The sequence below is a fragment of the Echinops telfairi genome, unplaced genomic scaffold (genome assembly GCF_000313985.2).
Source record: "Echinops telfairi isolate 266 unplaced genomic scaffold, ASM31398v2 ScPeMD7_70;HRSCAF=299, whole genome shotgun sequence".
Classification (NCBI taxonomy): Eukaryota; Metazoa; Chordata; class Mammalia; order Afrosoricida; family Tenrecidae; genus Echinops; species Echinops telfairi.
In genome coordinates this window covers 18025681-18044245 of record NW_022103968.1, presented here as the reverse complement: position 1 = coordinate 18044245, position 18565 = coordinate 18025681, and positions in this window count along the sequence as shown.

Genomic DNA, 18565 nt, shown 5'->3' with positions numbered 1-18565 from the left:
CAAACACATTTGTACAATTATTTCCATCATCATTCTCAAAACATTTGCTTTCTACTTGAGCCCTTGATATCAGCTCTTCAATTTTCCCTCTCCCTCCCTGCTCCCCCCTCCCTCATGAATCCTTAATAATTTATAAATTATTACTTTGTCATGTCTTACACTGTTCGACGTCTCCCTTCACCCACTTTTCTGTTGTCCATCTCTCAGGGAGGAGGTTATATGTAGATCCTTGTAATCAGTTCCCCCTTTTTACCCCACCCTCCTTCCACCCTCCTGGTATCGCCGCTTGCACCACTGGTCCTGAGCGGATCATCTGTCCTGGATTCCCTGTGTTTTCCGTTCCTATCAGAACTAGTGGACATCCTCTGGTTGGGTGCCTTCGAGTTGTGTCCAATTTACAGTGATGGGCCCTGCAGCACCTCCCCATCCCTACTACACGTGGACCAACTATTAACGGACAACCGTTGTGTAACTTCTTTAAGAAAAATTTCAAACATGTAAAAGTAGAATTGTATCATGGACACCAAACTACTCACCAGGGAGATTTAACAACTATTAACTTTTGGTCACATTTCTTTTATTACTTTCATTTCCTTTGCTTTAGCTCTTCAAAGAAAATATCAGCACTCATAACATTTTGCTCCTAAATATTTCAGTGCGTCTCTTATAAATAAATTCATCTCTTATGTAACAGGATAGCACCTAGCACAATGAACATTTGCCTCACACATACACACACACACACACACACATTTATTCTACGTCATCTACTACCTCGTTTAGCCTCATAGCTCCTCAATTGTCCCCCGAATGCCTTTTACGTTGCTTTATGTAGAAAAGAGTGGAAACAAGGTTTGCTTATTGAAATTGAATTCATCTCGTACCTCTCTTAGAATCTAGCACATGTATTTTCCTACTCCATGCTCTTGTTAAAGATTGGAGAGATGACTATCGAAGGTCAGAATGAGAAACCAGACTTGAACGGTTTAAACCTTGCTAGATGACCCCCCCCTCTGATGCGTGTTAGACCTGATCTGGTTTTCAACATTTTCTATATTTTTTTGGCTTTTTGTTTGTTCACATTGGGTTTATCTCAGATGTGTTATTTCATTAGGGGTCACCCTTTTGAATTTTTATTACATGTTTTTTTTTTCAGTATATGAAACCCAGAACTGATGTAACTATGGGGACAGCAAATAGAATAAGTGTTTCTGAGGGGCACAGAGAAGGGAGCTGATGTCAAAGAGTTCAAGAAGGAAAATTATGTTTTGAAATTGATTCTGGTAGCAATTGTATAATACTGCTTTATGTGATTGAACTATGGAATGATATGTTATCTGTATTAACTCCCAATAAAATGGTTTTGAGAGAAACAAATAAAATAAAATAAAAGATACGGGTCAATTTTACGGCAAAACACACCAAATAACCTAGCACACTATACTCTCTGATCCACTTCTCTGTGTCCTATTTCAACACACCTTGAAGACAACTTCATGGTGTCCATGTTGACACAGCCAATGGCATGTTTCTTTGACCTCAAAGATAGAAAACATTTCAAAGGGACAGGCTAGAAAATCTTCAATTATGCCCTCTCTCCATGAGCAGCTTCCCCAGGCTCTTAGTTCTGTGGGTAAACATAAAGCACAAAGTATATAAAGAGACTTGAAAAAAATCCATGGCAAAATAGAGTGAAAAGATAATAATAATACAAACATAGGCTTTATCTCTCTATATATGCTCTATTAAAGTCAAGACACTTCTGTAAATGATGATCCCAGCCACTTAGTCCATCCCTAAAGAACCGAGAGTCCTGGGAACTTAATCATGCCAATGCAGTCCACTTTGCATTATGAACTGAAGAAGAATGGGTACCCTTTTAATATTTTTTAAGATTAGGAAAGAAAGATAAGTCAGAAGGAGCTGAATTAGCACTACAAGGAGGTTTCCTAGTGGTTTCCCATGAACAAGCTCACAACATGGCCCTTGGTTGGAGACAGGAGTGAGAGCTTTGTCCTGGTAAGGGAGGACTCAGGGGTGGAGCTTTCTGGATGTTTTTCAGCTGAAGTTTTGGTTAACTTTCTCAAAACACGCTCACAAGAAGCAGATCTTATTTGTTGGCCTCTAGAATATCAACAAGTAAAATGTCTCAAACAACACCCCCCTCACCCCGCCCCCCAAGACCATTGCCATCATCTTTGCTCTTGATCAGTCCACTTTTGCTTTGTCGGGACCACTTCCACCTTGGGTAGCCATTGCTTTGATTCGGGTTAATCTTCCAGTCCCTACTGGTAAAGTCACGGTTCATCTCCTGCTACGATTCTTCCAAGAAGTGCATCAGGATTTCCATCTTACTTCTTTGAAATGCCCATTGAGACCTCTGCTCTCATCTGAAGGTGATCTGGGTGCAAGAGTTTGGCACCCACTGAGTGGAAAGTTTGCTCAACTTTAACTTTTCAGTCAAAATGATGTAAGCTGAAGCAATTGGGATGGCTATGGCATGGGCTGTTCATTTCTGCTCTTGATTGTCAGTTCTCCTCAATTAGGGTATGAAAAATATCCATTCTTTCATTGCAAACCGATATGGAAGATCTGCTGCCGCAGTCTTCAATAGAACATCATCTCATCCCTTATTAAAATGAGTTATCCATTTGTAAACTGCTGATTTCTTTAGGGTATTGTCCCATCAACTTTTTGTAAGGCATCGATGATTTCAACATCCTTCCACTCAAGCTTCATAAATTTTATGCCTTTGCTTCAATTTAGCAGATTCATACACTCTGGTAGGAGCTCTTTTCAAATTGCATTATCCTTCCTAGTGCCGCAAACTAGATCTTGTTGAGATATGTTATAAACAGCTAGTATGAGTTTATTTTTGTGCCAAAATGTTTTGAAATTGATGCAGTTTTTCATAATATGCATCTCCCTGAAGTTTCCGATGTCTAGCCGAGTCATATAGACTTTTAGAGCAGAGCTACAAAGTTCACGAGGATATGGGTCTTTATACTTTACCGATCTGCTAGTGTTGAACTCCTACACAATGACTTAGCTCCATACAAGAAGCTGGAAGTTATCAGAGACGTTACGAAGACCAAGAACAGAGATCCACTCTGAGCTTGGGCTTTAAAAACTAAGGAATTTCAAATCCTGGAGGCTTAACGCTTCACAATGTCAATCTATGGGCATCTTCCTTTCTCTATAGCAAAAGACATAGCGATGCACTTGTCAAGTTATGAGATTTCCTCATGCACACAACCAGAGAGCTTCTGCCACCTGGCGCACTGAGAGGGAATTGCAGTGCAAAGGGAAACGGGAATGTTCCTTATTTCACCTTGTGAACTCCGTGAGTTTTCTAATACAGGTGTAGCTGTCAAGCTTTCTTGTCAAACCACTGTAAATTACTTTCAGTGGAAACATTCCCTATTACTCCAATTCATATAACAGGCAAAAATGAGCTGCTTCAAGTACTGTATTTTCCAGAGGCCCTTGGACGTCTTAAAGCTCTGCCTTCTTGGCTTGCTTTTTATTGACAGGGTTTTGCTAGTGCCCTTTCATGGGACCCAGAGGTCATGATTTATAGTGGATTCAAGACAAAAAATTGAAAGAAAAGAAAAGGCATGACTGCAAGGGTCAAGTGGGATCGTGTCTTAGGTCACTTACACTCACCCCCACGTGGCTTTAACTCCTCTTTTATGCCCAACCTTTATGCACCTTAATCCATTCATTCCTCACATTTACTGGTAAAGTATGCTTTATTTGTCCCATCTCAGAGACGAAGAAACGCAACAAATGAAAGTTCAGGCGATTACCCCAACCTTGAGGAGCCCGGTGGCAGAGCGGTTACACATCAAGCCGCTAACTGCAAGGTCAGCGGTTCAAAGACACTAGCCTTCCTCCAGGAGAAGGTGAAGGCGTTTACCTTTGTTCAGCGTTACAGTCTCAGAAACTCACAGGGGCCAGTTCTACCCTGTCCTATAGGGTTGCTATGCACTGGCATTGACTCAATGGCTTTCAGTTTGGTTTGACCCAACTTTTAATGGTTTGAGTCAAGATTCAAACCTGGGTCTTTCTGGCTTCAAAGCCAGAGTTTTTCTTCCCAAATCGATGCTGGTTCTAAAGCTCGATTCTTTCTGGACGGACAGTGGCAAAGATAGTCATAACAGTGTGAAAGGCAGACAATGTTTTTAAGATCATCACCCATCCCACTGATCTCTTTTGTCTCCTGGTAAGCATCCTTCCTGCCAAAACTTCGAAAGGCAATTTATTTAGTAATGAGTAGGGGCTGGGTATACCCAGAAGAGCAACGCTTTACCTTTAGCTGAACCCAGTGGCTAACAAATGTCCCAGGAATAGAATGCCTGCAAAGACCTGGAAAATGCATGGAAAATGGCTGCAGAAGCTGCACGGTGGAAGTGAAGCCCGACTTGCCCTGTTTCTGCTCTTCAGATGAGCAGATCTGCCAGGCGCAGAAGCTGTCCTCCGATAAGAGCCCTCAGAAATGGTACAAATTAGGGCCTCCAGTAATGCAATCACTTCTCATCAGTGTTTAATGGGCATATACGCAGCCTCAGCTTACCCCGTTGGAAAGAGGCAACTACACATAAACCTCAATTACTCAGACATTTAAAAATCAATTTCAAATAAAATGTCCAGGTGATGGAACTAAAGAGATTAGGAAGATCAGGATGTGTGCACAGAACTGGCAGGTCTTGTCAATGCAATTGAAGTGGGCAGTTTTCCTAATGCAATAAAGCCGGCCAAGTGTGTGCCCACAGGAGTTGAAGGGGAACAGGCCTTGTCTCGAAGCTCACCCCGCAGAAGCAGAGGACTCTTCAATGACAGGAAGAAGAGGTGACATCAGTGACCTTTGTAGCCTCAAACTGTGTTTGGAATGCTAGCTTCATCTCATTTTGTACTTGTGGAATGGAAAACAATATTAAGCTACTATTAAAGTCCTTGCCCCAACCTAGCCCTCATCTGCACCACTAAATCAGATAGAGTACTATTTCCAAAAGGCATCTTATTTATTTTGCCAATTACATGGACTCATCATCCCCATTAACATGGTGGTAATTTAGGTCAACAAATTTTCATTTTTAAAAATCACTGTATTGGGGGCTCGTACAGCTCTTATCACAATCCATACATCCATCGATTATGTCAAGCACATTTGTACCTATGTTGCCATCATCATTTTCCAAACATTTTCTTGCTACTTGAACCCTTGGAATTAGTTCCTCTTTTTCTCTCCCTGCCCACCCTCCCACCATCCTAAACCCTTGATAAATTATAAATTATTATTATTTTGTCATATCTTATACCATCTGCTGTCTCCCTTTACCCACATTTCTGTTGTTCGTCCCCCTTGGGGGGTGGGGATGGGGAGCAGGTTTATATGTTGATCATGGATTGCCACTCCAATTATTGTTCCTGAGGGGTTTATCTGTCCTGGATTCCATATGTTGAGAGCTCTGATCTGTACCAGTGGACTTGCTCCAGTCTAGCTGGATTTGTAAGGTAAAACTGGGGTCACGATAGCGGTGGGAGGAAGAATTAGAGGAATGCTGTGTTTTTCATCAGTGCTATACTGCACTCTGGCTGACTCGTCCCTTCCTTGTGAGTCTGTGAGTTCAAACTGATTCCTCCAATGATTTCCTTGTTCTTTTGCTATTTATTAGTTTTGATGCTAGAGTAGTTAGGAATCAAATATCTGTTACTTATGTCATAGAACATTCCCATTTTCTGTTAGAATGAAACAGAGAGGTCTGCGGAGGAACAGACCTGGAAGCCACAGAGTCCACAAAGCGAAGCAGTGATTTAAAGGTGAGCAAGAAGTGCACAAGGCACGAAATCACAGGGTCCCGTCTTAGGGAGGCAGAAAAGAGGACAAGCTGTACGTTTAACTAAGATTAAAATGGATCCCTGATTCAGACCCAGCCGAGCTAGTTATAATCATGCTCTATATCTCCATTTTAGAGTATCCTCACAGGTACACTTAGAGAAATAACTATTGTGTGAGGATAGCAGTACTTACTACTACTACTAATTTATCGGCTAGGTATTAGGCACTAAATACTGTGCTGTTTGTTGTCCTCGACTTGTCTTTTTTGAATATCAAACCAATTTGTGGAGTAGGCTACTGTCTTAATTTCTGCACTCTGTAGGCTAATTTACTTCTTAGAGTGGTTTTCCGGGTTCATAAGGCACACTACTGCAATGGGATCAAGGGAGTGGTTATTCAGTGTCACTAAGAGGGGGTGCCCTGAAAAAACCCACAAAAAATCCTCTACTGGAGACTTCCTAGTCTGCATAGCCCCCACCCCCAACCCCACCCCCCAACCCCACTAAGGAAGCATTGAGCAACTTACCCTAAGTTGTGCACCGAGGGGTGTTGCCTGGGAAGGTTATCTCTGGTCACCATTAATTTTTTTGTAAAAGCAGTTTCACTTGAATCTCTTTTTTTGTGATGGCCAAATTAAGAGAGTAGCATGCGGCTGTGAAAGTTTGTTTTCTGCTTGGGAAAAATGCCTCAAAAACTGTTGTGATGTTGAACACAGCTGACACGGACAGCGCTATGGAAAAACTCAAGTGTACACATGATTTTCTTGTTTCAGAAAAGGTGAGATGTTGATTGATGACAAGCCTCATTCTGGAAGCCCGTCGGCTTCCTGGATGGATGAAAATGCTGACTCATACTGCATTTTGGCGTTCGTGCCGCCAAGTCAGATTGTTAATCAAGCTTTCTATTTAGAGGTTCTGGAAAGACAGCATAACAGTGTGTGACCAAAAATAGCCAGCTGGGGACTGATTTTGCCAGCACCACAATGCCCCTGCTCATGCAGCCATCTCAGTACACCAGTTTTTGGGAAAAAACACCATGCTTCTCTTGCCCTATACACCTTACTCACCTGACCTCGCTTCATGCAACTTCTTTGCTGTTTCCACGAATGAAGAGGTTCATGAAAAGGACAGCGAGTTGGCAACATAGAAGAGGTGAAGAAAAACAAACAAACAAACGAATGTGCTGTCAGCCATCCAAACAGATGAGCTTGAAAAATGTTTCCAAGAATGAAATCACAGATTTGATAAATGTATTAAGTGTAAAGAAGAGCACTTTGAAGGTGATAAGGTTGTTTTGCAAACAAGTTTAAATACATAGCTTGGGCAAAAAATCCGTTTTGGGGCGTGTCCCCTCGTATTCTTCCCATTTACATTGAATTTGATGATGCCTGAGGCTTTCTATTGCAGTTAAGACAGGCAGCCTCAGAAATCTAGCTTCCAGTTGCATTCTGTCCTCCAGGATCACCATGAACAGGACTAAACTCAATGCAAGTGCGTTTCAGAATCGTCCAAGTGAAACTTTCAAAAAGTTAAACATGACTCCCATACAAAATTGAATGAACATGAGTCGAAATTTCATTCAGCTTAATAATTAATGAGGGAGCAATAAGGTAGTAAAAGTAGTTAAACAAGAGAACTGTATACAGAGAGTTGGTATTGCCAGTCAAAGGAATACTGAAGCTAATTTGCTCATAAATATTAAACTGATTAGTGTCTCATTGCTGGTAGGGGATGTTCAGTTTATTTTTTTGGCTTATACTGACCCCGTGTAACAGTGGAAAACTGCCAAGTAGGGTTTTCTTGGCTGTCATCATTGTGGGACCAGATTGGTAGTTTTCTCTCCCACAGAGCTGCTGGTATATTTGAACCACCAACCCTTTAGTTCACATCCAAGAGTTTCACTATTGTGCTACCACAGCTCCCTGATTAATGTCCTTCAAGGTAACAAAGCTGTAATGCTGGGTTATCTTCTTATAGTTTATAAACTGACCAGTTAGCACATGATTTCAGAGTATCTGGGCTCTAATATAGGACGATAGCAGAGATGGTGTAAGATATGAAAATAATAATTTATGATCTATCAGGTGTCCATGAGGGTGGGAGGGTGGGGGAGGGAGGGGGAAAAAAAGAAGAGCTAATACCAAAGTACACATGTGCTTGATCCAATTGATGTATGGGTTGTTATAAAAGCTGTAGGAACCCCCAATAAAATGATTTACCAATTAAAAAAAGATGATAGCATGTAAACCTGTTGCAAGATTAGTTAATACACTCTCTACTATATTGTTGTTGTTGTGTTAGGTGCCATCGACTCAGTTCTGACTCACAGCGGCACTATGCACAGGAGAGGAAACACTGCTCAGCCTGCACCATCCTCACAATGGTTCTTAGGCTTGAGCCCACTGTTGCAGCCACTGTGCTAATCCATCTTGCTGGTAGTCTAATATAGACTAGGAAATAAAAAGTTCAAATGCAAGTGTATTCAGGATCAGGGCGCATCAAATGTTTTATAATGGGCCAGATGATAAATATTTTTGGCTTTGCAGGTCAAATGTTGAAATGACTCAACTGTTGTCATAACATGAAAACAACATTCAGGAAAAATATCAACAAATGGGTGTGGCTGTGTTCTAAGAAATCTTTATTTATAAAAAATGGGATGTAAAGAAGATGGCATCCAGGTAGATTTACATGCCCAGAACTCCACCTGCCAGGCCAGAAAATTAAGAGGTAAGAAGAAGACCGGGAGACCGAGTCCTTAAATTAGAATCAGGGTACTAAGGTCTGTCCTGACCCCCGTTACTGAGAATGCACCGAAAAGTTCTAGGTTCATTGTGATGGGCTCGTGGGCTTCAGGCTGAACCTCTGCCAGCACCCTAGTCCCACAGCAAGTAGTGATTACCCCAGACTGACGTCCCAAAGGGCTCATAATCCCAGACTCCAAGAGAACCTCAGGAAGCTAGTCACAAGACCCCACACGGGAGCTCCCTGCACTGTTAGCTACCTTGCACTCCTAGCCTAGAGGTCAGGGTCAGCGAGGGTAGCCACAAATTTGGAGCAATTAAAAAGGCATCAGGAAAGTTACCTGAGTCAGATCACAGTGTGGCAGAACATAAGTGGGTAGCCATAACCCGGGGGGTTGAATTCAGTTCCAGTTGACTGAAAAGAAAACATCTTCTCTGATAAGCTAGATCTCCTCCCCGGAGGGGGGCGGTGTCTGCACAATATCCCAGAAATAAGGACACACCACAAGCCCAATATAAAAAGAGAAAAAATATTTCTAGGTAAAAAATGCAAATCCCAGATTCAGTGTTCAACTCCAAGACAAACTGGCAGAACAGGTCCTTTAACATACATTAGCATAATAAGGGAGCCAGTGTTAAGGAATGCCAGAGCCCAGAGGCTTTCCACATAACAAAGAGCCTCTGGAGCAAGCCTCAGTTTCAGGATAATTCCACTGAGCACAAATGCAGAGCCCATAGCCAGGGGGCCAATTTAATTTAATTCAATTCCAGTAGGCCAGGGAGGAAAACAAAAACAACTCTGAGCTATTGGGGCATCAGTGGTCTTGGCACAAGCTAGGGCAACTCCTTGCCCAACGGGGGAGCTACTGTCCACCCTCAGTGATGCTACAGGAAGCTGGGGTGGTCCTGCTACTCCTTTGTGTGGCTGGGGGATCCCCTGCCTGTCCTGGGGCCCTACACATGGCTGAAGGAGTTTCCCCCCACCTGCTGCAGTGCTGCATATGGCACAAGGCAGCTATACCAGCTATCTCCAGTGCTCAACACCGCTGCGGAAACCACTGCCTGGCCTCCATTGTGATCTTGCCTATGAGGGTAATTCTGCCCAGCATCTGTGGGACCCTGCACCAAGTGGGCACACAACCTCCTACCTTGAGGCAGGGTTGGAACTCTTCCAGCCCCTCGGTCAGGCAATCAGGGCTCAGCTATCTCCTTACTATTCTTTTTCTTCTTTCTTTCTTTCTTTCTTTCTTTCTTTCTTTCTTTCTTTCTTTCTTTCTTTCTTTCTTTCTTCTCTCTCCCTTATCTCTTTTCCATCAGTTGGTCTCAGAGGACCCAGTTTTATGTTTTCTCTCTCTTTTTTCTTCATATTTCCTCTTCTCTCACTCTCTTTCCTTTCACACACCACTGCTGCCTTCCGGGCCACTATCCTCCGCCTAGGGCAACTCTGCCTAAACAGCAGGGAGAACTCAAGCCTGCTCTCTGTGGGAGCACTGAACACCACACAAGGCAGCTGCAACAGCCCTTTACAGCGCTCTATGCTGCTGAGGAAACCTCCGTCTGGCCTCTACAGTGATCTTGCCGACCTCGGCAATTCCGCCCAGCACCTGGGGGATCCTGCACCAAAAGGGCACACCAACCCTCCACCTTGGGGAAGGGTTTAAACCCCTGCAGCCTCAGTTCAGGGGATCAGAGACCAGCTATTGTTTTACTCTTTATTTTATTCTCTCTCTTTCATATCCAGTCAGTCTCAGTGAGCAGTTGTGGTTTCCCCCCACTTTTTTCTCTTTCTTTTTGTTTCTTTCTTCTCTTTCCTTTTCCCTTCTTTTCTGTTTCTCTCCTCCTCCTCTCTTTCCTTCCACATGCCACATGCCTACAATTTGCCTAGGGAAACTCCACTCACACAGCAGGGAGAGCTGCAGCCTATCCCTTGCGACAGTGCTGCACACAACACGAACCAGTGCCACACACAGCTATCTCTTTATCTATCTATCTATCTATCTATCTATCTATCTATTTTCTTTCTTTTCTACTTTCACTTTTTCTTCTTTTTCCTCTTCTTCTATCTCTTTTCTCTTTCCTGCCACAGTCTCAGCAGATCCAGTTTTCCTTTTTGGTTGTTTTATTTTTTCTGTCTCTTTGTTTTTGTTTTCTCTTTGATTTTGTGTGTTAGTTTGGTTTCTTTTAATTTTCACTCTTGTCTTTGTTTACTACTTTCTCTATTTTTCTTTTCTTATCCCTTTCTTTCCTTTCACAAGTCACTACTGGCCTCCAGGCCACTCCCCACCACCTACAGCAATTCTGATGGCCCTATTGGGGAAGTTGCTGCCTGCACTTGTTGACTTTAAATGCAGCTGGGGAAATCACATCTGCCTTTCTCTACACCACAGAAGGCTGGGGAATTTCCCCTTCAAATGGCTGGGGAATTCCTGCCTATACCCCAAGGCACTAAAAGTGACTGGGGGAACTCCTGCTCACCATTTGTAGTGCTCCACACTGCTGGGGAACATTCGCCCTCCCTATATGGTGATCTCTCCGACTAGGGTAATTCTACCTGCCATCCATGGTGCTCTACACCAAGAAGGGTACACCCACATGCACTCTGGGACAGTCCAATTGCAGAGGGAAACACCATACACCATCTGAGGTGCTCCAAGCACCGTGGGACACACCACTACGGCTTCCTGGGAGATTAGCGAGTGAAGTGCCATCCTCATGGACCCACAACCACCCGACCAGTGTCCTGTGAGGACTATCCAAATCACATTCCAAATAACAGACTACTTGTTGGCTAGGGTAAAAATGAAACCACAGGAAGATACAGCCTGACCACCCCCCCACCCCCCCCCAGTGCAGCTACCTGCAGGTAGTTCAAAGAAGCACTCATATGAGTCTGCCGAGAGAGAGCTCAGGGCTCTTCGACTCTGGAAGATGGCTCCAGGTTCCTCTAAAACAACATGTAAACAGCAACCAGTCCTAACAGCCTCAATGAAAAAGCAGGAGAAACAGAAGACAACACCAGAAGAAGTCATGAACCTAATGATGTGCATAGAAGAAGCAGGCATTGACCTGCTACAGAAATAAATTTTCAGAATGCTGCTTGGAGTCATACAGGATATGAGGGAAGCAATACAGGAAAAGGATGAAATGATAGAGGAGATAAAGGCAATGCACCAAAGGAAAATCCAAGACCTAAGGGATGAAATAACAAAATCCAGTCGCAAATTAACATTATTTGCAAACAGACTTGAGGAGGCAGAGAATCACACCAGTGACCTAGAGGATAACCAGGCAGACTTTAGCAAATGGGAAAGGCAGTCAAATAAGACAATCAGAGAAGCTTAAGAGAACCTGAGAGCCATGTCTGATCCTATGAAGAGGAACAATATTAGATCAATTGGACTACCGGGACAAGACACAACAAACAAGTCAACAGTGAAAATAGCAAGCAAATTCTTAGAGGAAAACTTCTGCAGCTTAATAAATGAAAATCAGACACATAACAGTTAAATTATGCAACTATGAGGAGACAATCATAAGAGCAGCTAGGGAAAAACAGATAGTCACTTATAAAGGTACCCAAATAAGAATATGTTCAGACCTATCAGCAGACACGATGAAGAAGAGGGAGGGGATTAACATATTCCAAAAATTGAAGGAAAATAGCGCAAACCCAAGATTACTATATCTAGGCAAATTATCTATTAAGATAAATGGCAAAATAAGAGTCTTCCCAGACAAGGAATACGTAAAAAGAAACCCAGGCCTACAAAAGATAGACCTTACTAAAAAGCACAAGATTTGTACGAGGAAAACTACAGAACACTATTACAAGAAACCAAGAGTGACCTCAACAAATGTTCATGGATTGGAAGACTCAATATAGTAAAGATGTCAGTTCTGCTCAAGGCACTATATAAGTTTAATGCAATCCTGATATAATTACCATCATCTTTCTTCGAAGAATTGGAAAAATTGATTTCCAACTTCATATGGAGAGGGAAGAAGCCCAGAATTAGCAGAGAACTCCTCAAGAAGAAGGACAAAGGTGGAGGGCTTGCTCTACCTGACTTTAGTACATATTATACAGCCACAGTGATCAAAACAGAATGGTGCTGGTATAGCAACAGATCTTCATACCAATGGACAAGAGCTGAAAACCCAGAAAGAAAAGCATCAGCATACAGACAACTGATTTTTGATAAGGGCCCCAAAAATATCAAATGGGAAATGGATGCCCTCTTCAATAAGTGGTGCTAGAAAAAAAAATGGATATCTACCTGCAGAAAAATGAAGCAAGACTCTTGTCTCACTCCATGCACAAGAATAAGCTCAAGGTGGATCACAGACCTAGAGCTAAAACCCCAAATTATTAGGCCCTTTAATGAGGGAATTGAGACAAACCTGAGACCCTTGGCACAGGGAATACATAGGCTATAGGAAATAAGGACGGATACAAATACAAAGGAGTCACAAATTGACAAGTGGGATATACTGCAGATAAACCAACTGTGTACATCAAAATAATTCACCAAGAGAGTAATAAGAGAGCCCACAAACTGGGAAAACATCTTTAGCAATGACACATTAGACAAAGGCATTATTACTAAAATCTACAAACTTACAATAAGAAAAAACTAACTGCCCACTAAGGAGGTAGGCAAAAGAACAGAATAGAAGTTTCATAGGGGAAGAAATCTGCATGGACAATAAACATACGAGAAAATGTTCCCGATCATTAGCCATAAGAGAAATGCAAATTAAAACAACTATGAAATACCACCTAACCTCCTCAAAGATAGCCCAATCTAAAAAAAATCAGAAAGTAACAAGTGTTGGAGGGGTTGTGGTGAAATAGGAACTCTTTTCCACTGCTGGTAGACCTGTAGGTATATACAGCCATTATGAAAATTAATTTGGTGATATCTCAAACAGATAGAAATTGAGCTACCATATGACACAGCAATCTCTCTACTGGGCATATACCTAGAAGAGGCAATAAACAAACCACAGCCAGACATCTGTATTCCAATGTTCACTGTAGCACAGGTCATAATTGCAAGGAGTTGGAAACAACCCAAATTTCCATCAACAGACGAATGGATCAAAAAACTGTGGTACATACATACAACAGAGTACTACGCACCCCTAAAAAATCAGTGAGGAGAGCATGAAGCACATTGCCACACGCGAAGAACTGGAGGAAATAATGTTAAGTGAAGTAAGCCAAGCCCAAAAGGACAAGTACAACATGAGTCCACTGATGTAAGCTTTAAAAAAAAATGGAGCATAGGGGAACGTATGTATACTATATACATACATTCTTGGGGTGAGGTCCAGCTACTATGGCAGGGGCCAAACTCAATCCAGGGATACATATGGCAGTCAAGTAAATAGGAGGGGGAAAGAAAGAGAGAGAAAAAGAGACATGGGTGGGGGGGGGGGGGGGAAGCAGGGCACTAACCCACCCAAAGGGAGGGCATTGTTTATCTCTCCACAGGAGAGGGAGAGAGAGACCAGGCTTCAACCCAATGTGCCAAGACATGAATACAACATACTGGCATGTATCATGGAGCCAATTGAGAGGTCTGTGGGGCTGGCCCCAATCCCAACCATGTGGGAGCCCACCCCCACCCTCCCAGAAGAATGCACTTCATAGGACAGCACTGGGGCTACAGCTTGGGGAGCAGGGCATGTCAGATTAGAGCACATGGGAGAAACGAAAAGGGAGGGAGAGGGAGGGGAGGACATTCTGGCCCACTAAGCCCTGAAGACGATGTTCCTGCTCGGAGCAGACAACGCACAGAGAGGACCATAGGGCCAGCCCCATCACAAGACACAACGTCCTCCACTAAACCATAGTGCTGTAGGGGACAACACTGGAGACACAGTGTGGGAATTATGCACAATCTGACCCATGACCCTGGGGCAAAACACTAAGGGCATGCAACAGAGCAGTAAGGGGAACAAAATGATGAACCCCCGGGGAATACCAAAAATAGACTTTGGAGACAGAGTGTGGCACCCCATCAGACTGGAGTGCAAAAACTCATAAACACCAACAAACAGACCTTGAACTATTTATAGGCTTTCCCATTTTTGTCAGTGGCTTTCTTTTTGTTGGTTTGCTTTGGGATTTTGCTACTGTGGTTGTTATTGTTTGTTGGTCTTGACTTCCTTTGTTTTGTTAGACTTTGCCTGTTTTTTGCACTTATTAATAATGTCTCTGCAAGTCTATCTAGATAAGATAGGTGGGATAAACAATTCGGAGATGAAGAGTGGGACCAATAGTTCTGGGGCGATACGGGAGAAGGGGAGATGGGAGAAAGGTAGTGGAGGGGAGGGAACCAACCCAGGGACAAGGGAACACAAGTGAACTAAAATCAATGGAGAGAAGGGCATGGGTGCCTAGTGAGGCTTAATCAACAGCAATGTAGCAGCGAGCAATTACTAAACCTGAATGAAGGCCTAACATTATGGTGGGACATGAGGAAAGTAAAAGGAAATAGAGGACAGAGCCAGGAGGCAAAGGATATTTATAGAAGTCTAAATATTGGCATGTACATCTGTAAATATATTTATATATAATGAGAGGGGAATAGAACTATGCACTCATATCTATATGTTAAGAACTAAGGTTGCAGATGGACATTGGGCCTCAATCCAAGCACTCCTTCAATACAAGAACACTTTGTTCTAATAACCCTGCAATCTGTGATGCTCACCTTCTGGACACGATAGCTGGAGACAAAATGGGTGCATAAGCAAATGTGGTGAAGAAAGCTGATGGTGCCTGGCTATGAAAAGATATAGCATCTGGGGTCTTAAAGGCTTGAAGATAAGCAAGCAACCATCTAGTTGAGAAGCAAGAAAGCCCACATGGAAGACGCACACCAGCCTGTGTATTCCTGAGGTGTTGATGGGATCAGAAATCAGACATCTAAGACCCAGAACAAAATCATACCCAATGTGAATGGGAGGTGAGTATCTGTAGACAATTGGACATTCCCCTCACAGAGGAGTCACAGGGTGAAGTATAGCACCAATGAAACACACAACTTTCCTCTAGCTCTTTGGTCCTTCCTTCCGCCCACTGTCATGATATCAATTCTACTTCACAAATCAGATTAGACCAGAATATGCACACTGTTACAGATAAGAGTCCAAAAAACAAGGAATCCAGGATAGATAAACCCCTTAGGGCCAACAAGGAGAGTAGAGATACCAGGAGGATTAGGGGAGGGTGGGGGGAGAAATGGGGAATCGATCACAAGAATCAACCTAGAACCCCTCCCAGGGGGATGAACAATGGCAAAGTGGGTGACGGGTGACAAAGGATGATGTAAGATTTGACAATAATGATCTATAACTCATCAAGGGCTCGTGAAGGAGGGTGGGTGGGGTGGGGGAGGAAGGGAGAAGAAATGGGGAGCTGATATCAGGGGCTCAAGTGGGAAGAGAATACTTTTAAAATGATGAGGGCAATGAATGTATAAATGTGCTTGACACAATTGGTGTATGTATGGATTTTGATAAGAGTGGTATGAGCCCCCAATAAAATGATTTAAAAAAAAATGATGATGGCAGCATACGTGCAAATGTGCTTGAAACAATGTATGAATGTATGAATTGTGATGAGATGTAAGGGCCCCCAGTAAAAATACTTAATAAAAGAAAATGGCTGTAGGTCAGTTTATCAACTCTCGTCAAAAAGATTAAGTAGCGCTACAAAACAAAAAACTCAAACTCATAGTCATTGAGTTGATTTTGACTCTTAGCTACCGTACAGGACAAGGTAGAACTTTCCCTGTAGGCTTTACAGGAGTAGAAAGCCTTCTCTTCCTTCCAGGGAGTAGCTGGTGGTTTTGAACTAGTGGAGAACAGTCCAACAGGTAATGCACTGTGCTGCCAGGACTCCTTTAAAGTAGCACGGAGTTCTGTTAAACAATGCCCACAGGTAAAGTTAAAGGGAGAAGCGTTTTATCATCCTGTTTCATCTCTCACTTGCTTAATCTACGACTTCCGTCAAGTCGATTCCAACTCATAGTGACCCTATAAGAGTGTAGGACTGCCCCCTGTGGCTTTCCAAGGCTGTAAATCTTTAAAGGAATAGAAAGCTGAATCGTTTTCCTATGGAGAAGCTGGTGGTCCCCAACTGCTGACTTTACAACTGGCAGCCGAATGAGTACTCTACCATGCCAACAGGGCTCCCTTAAACAGCATGCAATTTTGAATGGGACTTCCAGAATTTGCTGAGACAGTGGCCCTGATTCATTTCATCTATATGGATACAGTGGTGCCCTCGTGTTTATTTAAATTGACCCCATTATCTTCCCTATCTATTCCCATTAGAATAAAAGTTGATAATACCTAACCTCGGCTGACCTAGTCCCCACATTTGAATAGTTCAAAGTTATTCCTGCTTTCTGAAAATGAAGAGGTCTAAACTCTAGCTGATGGAGGAGGTAATTTTCTGGGAAACAAGGGAAATGAATTCAGAAAGAACCCCAATTATACCACTCACTGCCTTGCTGCACCTCAATTTCATGATCTATTCAGTGCAGGTAATAATTTACCTGCTTCACAGGGTTGGTGTTTCCTTTTAGTGTGATGATACAAGGGCGCTTCTAAAAGTTTCTGGAACAAATGGAAATAAGTTGGGTGTGCAAAGCACCCGACTTGAAACCAAGGAGCCATGCTGTAAAGATGATTTCCCTGCTCATATTCTCCTCTCAGGTGACTTCAATGCTAAGTGGATTTGGCTTCAGTGCAGAAATGCTGATGCTACCACTCTGCCTTCTCTTTGGTTGGGTTCAATGCCCTTTAGCCTCCACATCCACCTTGCAATTCACTAGTGACTTCTAATCTTTGACTTTCATTCCCCTGGCTTTGAGTCACTGCGTGCTTTGCAGTGGAATGACTATGCTGACTATTTTGATTGTATCTGTGACAGAGGAGAAGGAGAGAAGCAGAAAAGCTCAAACCTTAGTGACCCATAACGTGACTGGGGGCCTTATAGCCACTCATTTAAAAAATCATTTCATTGGGAGCTCTTATAGATACTGCAACAATTCACAATTCCATTGGATCAAGCATAAGTGTATGATTGCTGGCACCATCAGTTTAAAAACATTTCTTCTTGAAATCCTTGATATCAGCTCCCAGTTATTTCCTCCCTCCCCCACCCTACCCCCCAGGAGCACTTATTATTATATTATATATTTATCTTTGTTTGTTTTTTGCCACGTCTTAAATCAACCAATGTATCCATTCACCTGTAAATCTGTTGTTGATTCCCCTTGAGTGTGGTTATTAATATCCATTGCCCCTTCCCATGTCATCAGGGAATTATTACTCCCATTATTGTTTCTGAAGGGTTATCTATCTTGAATTTCATACATCAAATGATCTGATCTTGATTACACAAATGCACCCACCTATGCAGGTCTAACAAGATTAATGAGGTGAAACAAAGACCATAAGGGGAGGAAATATTAATGAACCAGAGAATAGTTATGGGTTTCATCAGTGCCATACTGCACTCTAGACATCTCATCCCTTCCATGTGGCCCTTCCGTTAGGGACTGTTTAATTATCTTACAGGTGGGCTTTAGGTCTCAACTTTGCCCATGCTCCTTCACATCAATTTTATTGCTTGTTATTGAACTTCCGATACTTACTCCTGTCAACACCTCATGATCACACAGGCTGGTGTGCTTCTGCCACGTAGACTTTGTTGTTTCCCTGCTAGATGGCAGCGTGCTTAATTTTAAGCCTTTAAGACCCCAGATACTATATATTTTAATAGCCAGGTACCATCAGCTTTCTTCACCACATTTACCCATTTTTAGGGACACCCTTGTTCTCATTGTACAGCCGAGGAAACTGAGGTTCAGAGACGTTCCAGTCACCTCAGATTGTACTCCTAGAAAGTACCACCTATGCCTGGCTGATTGCTAAGATAATGAATGCTTTTCTTCTGC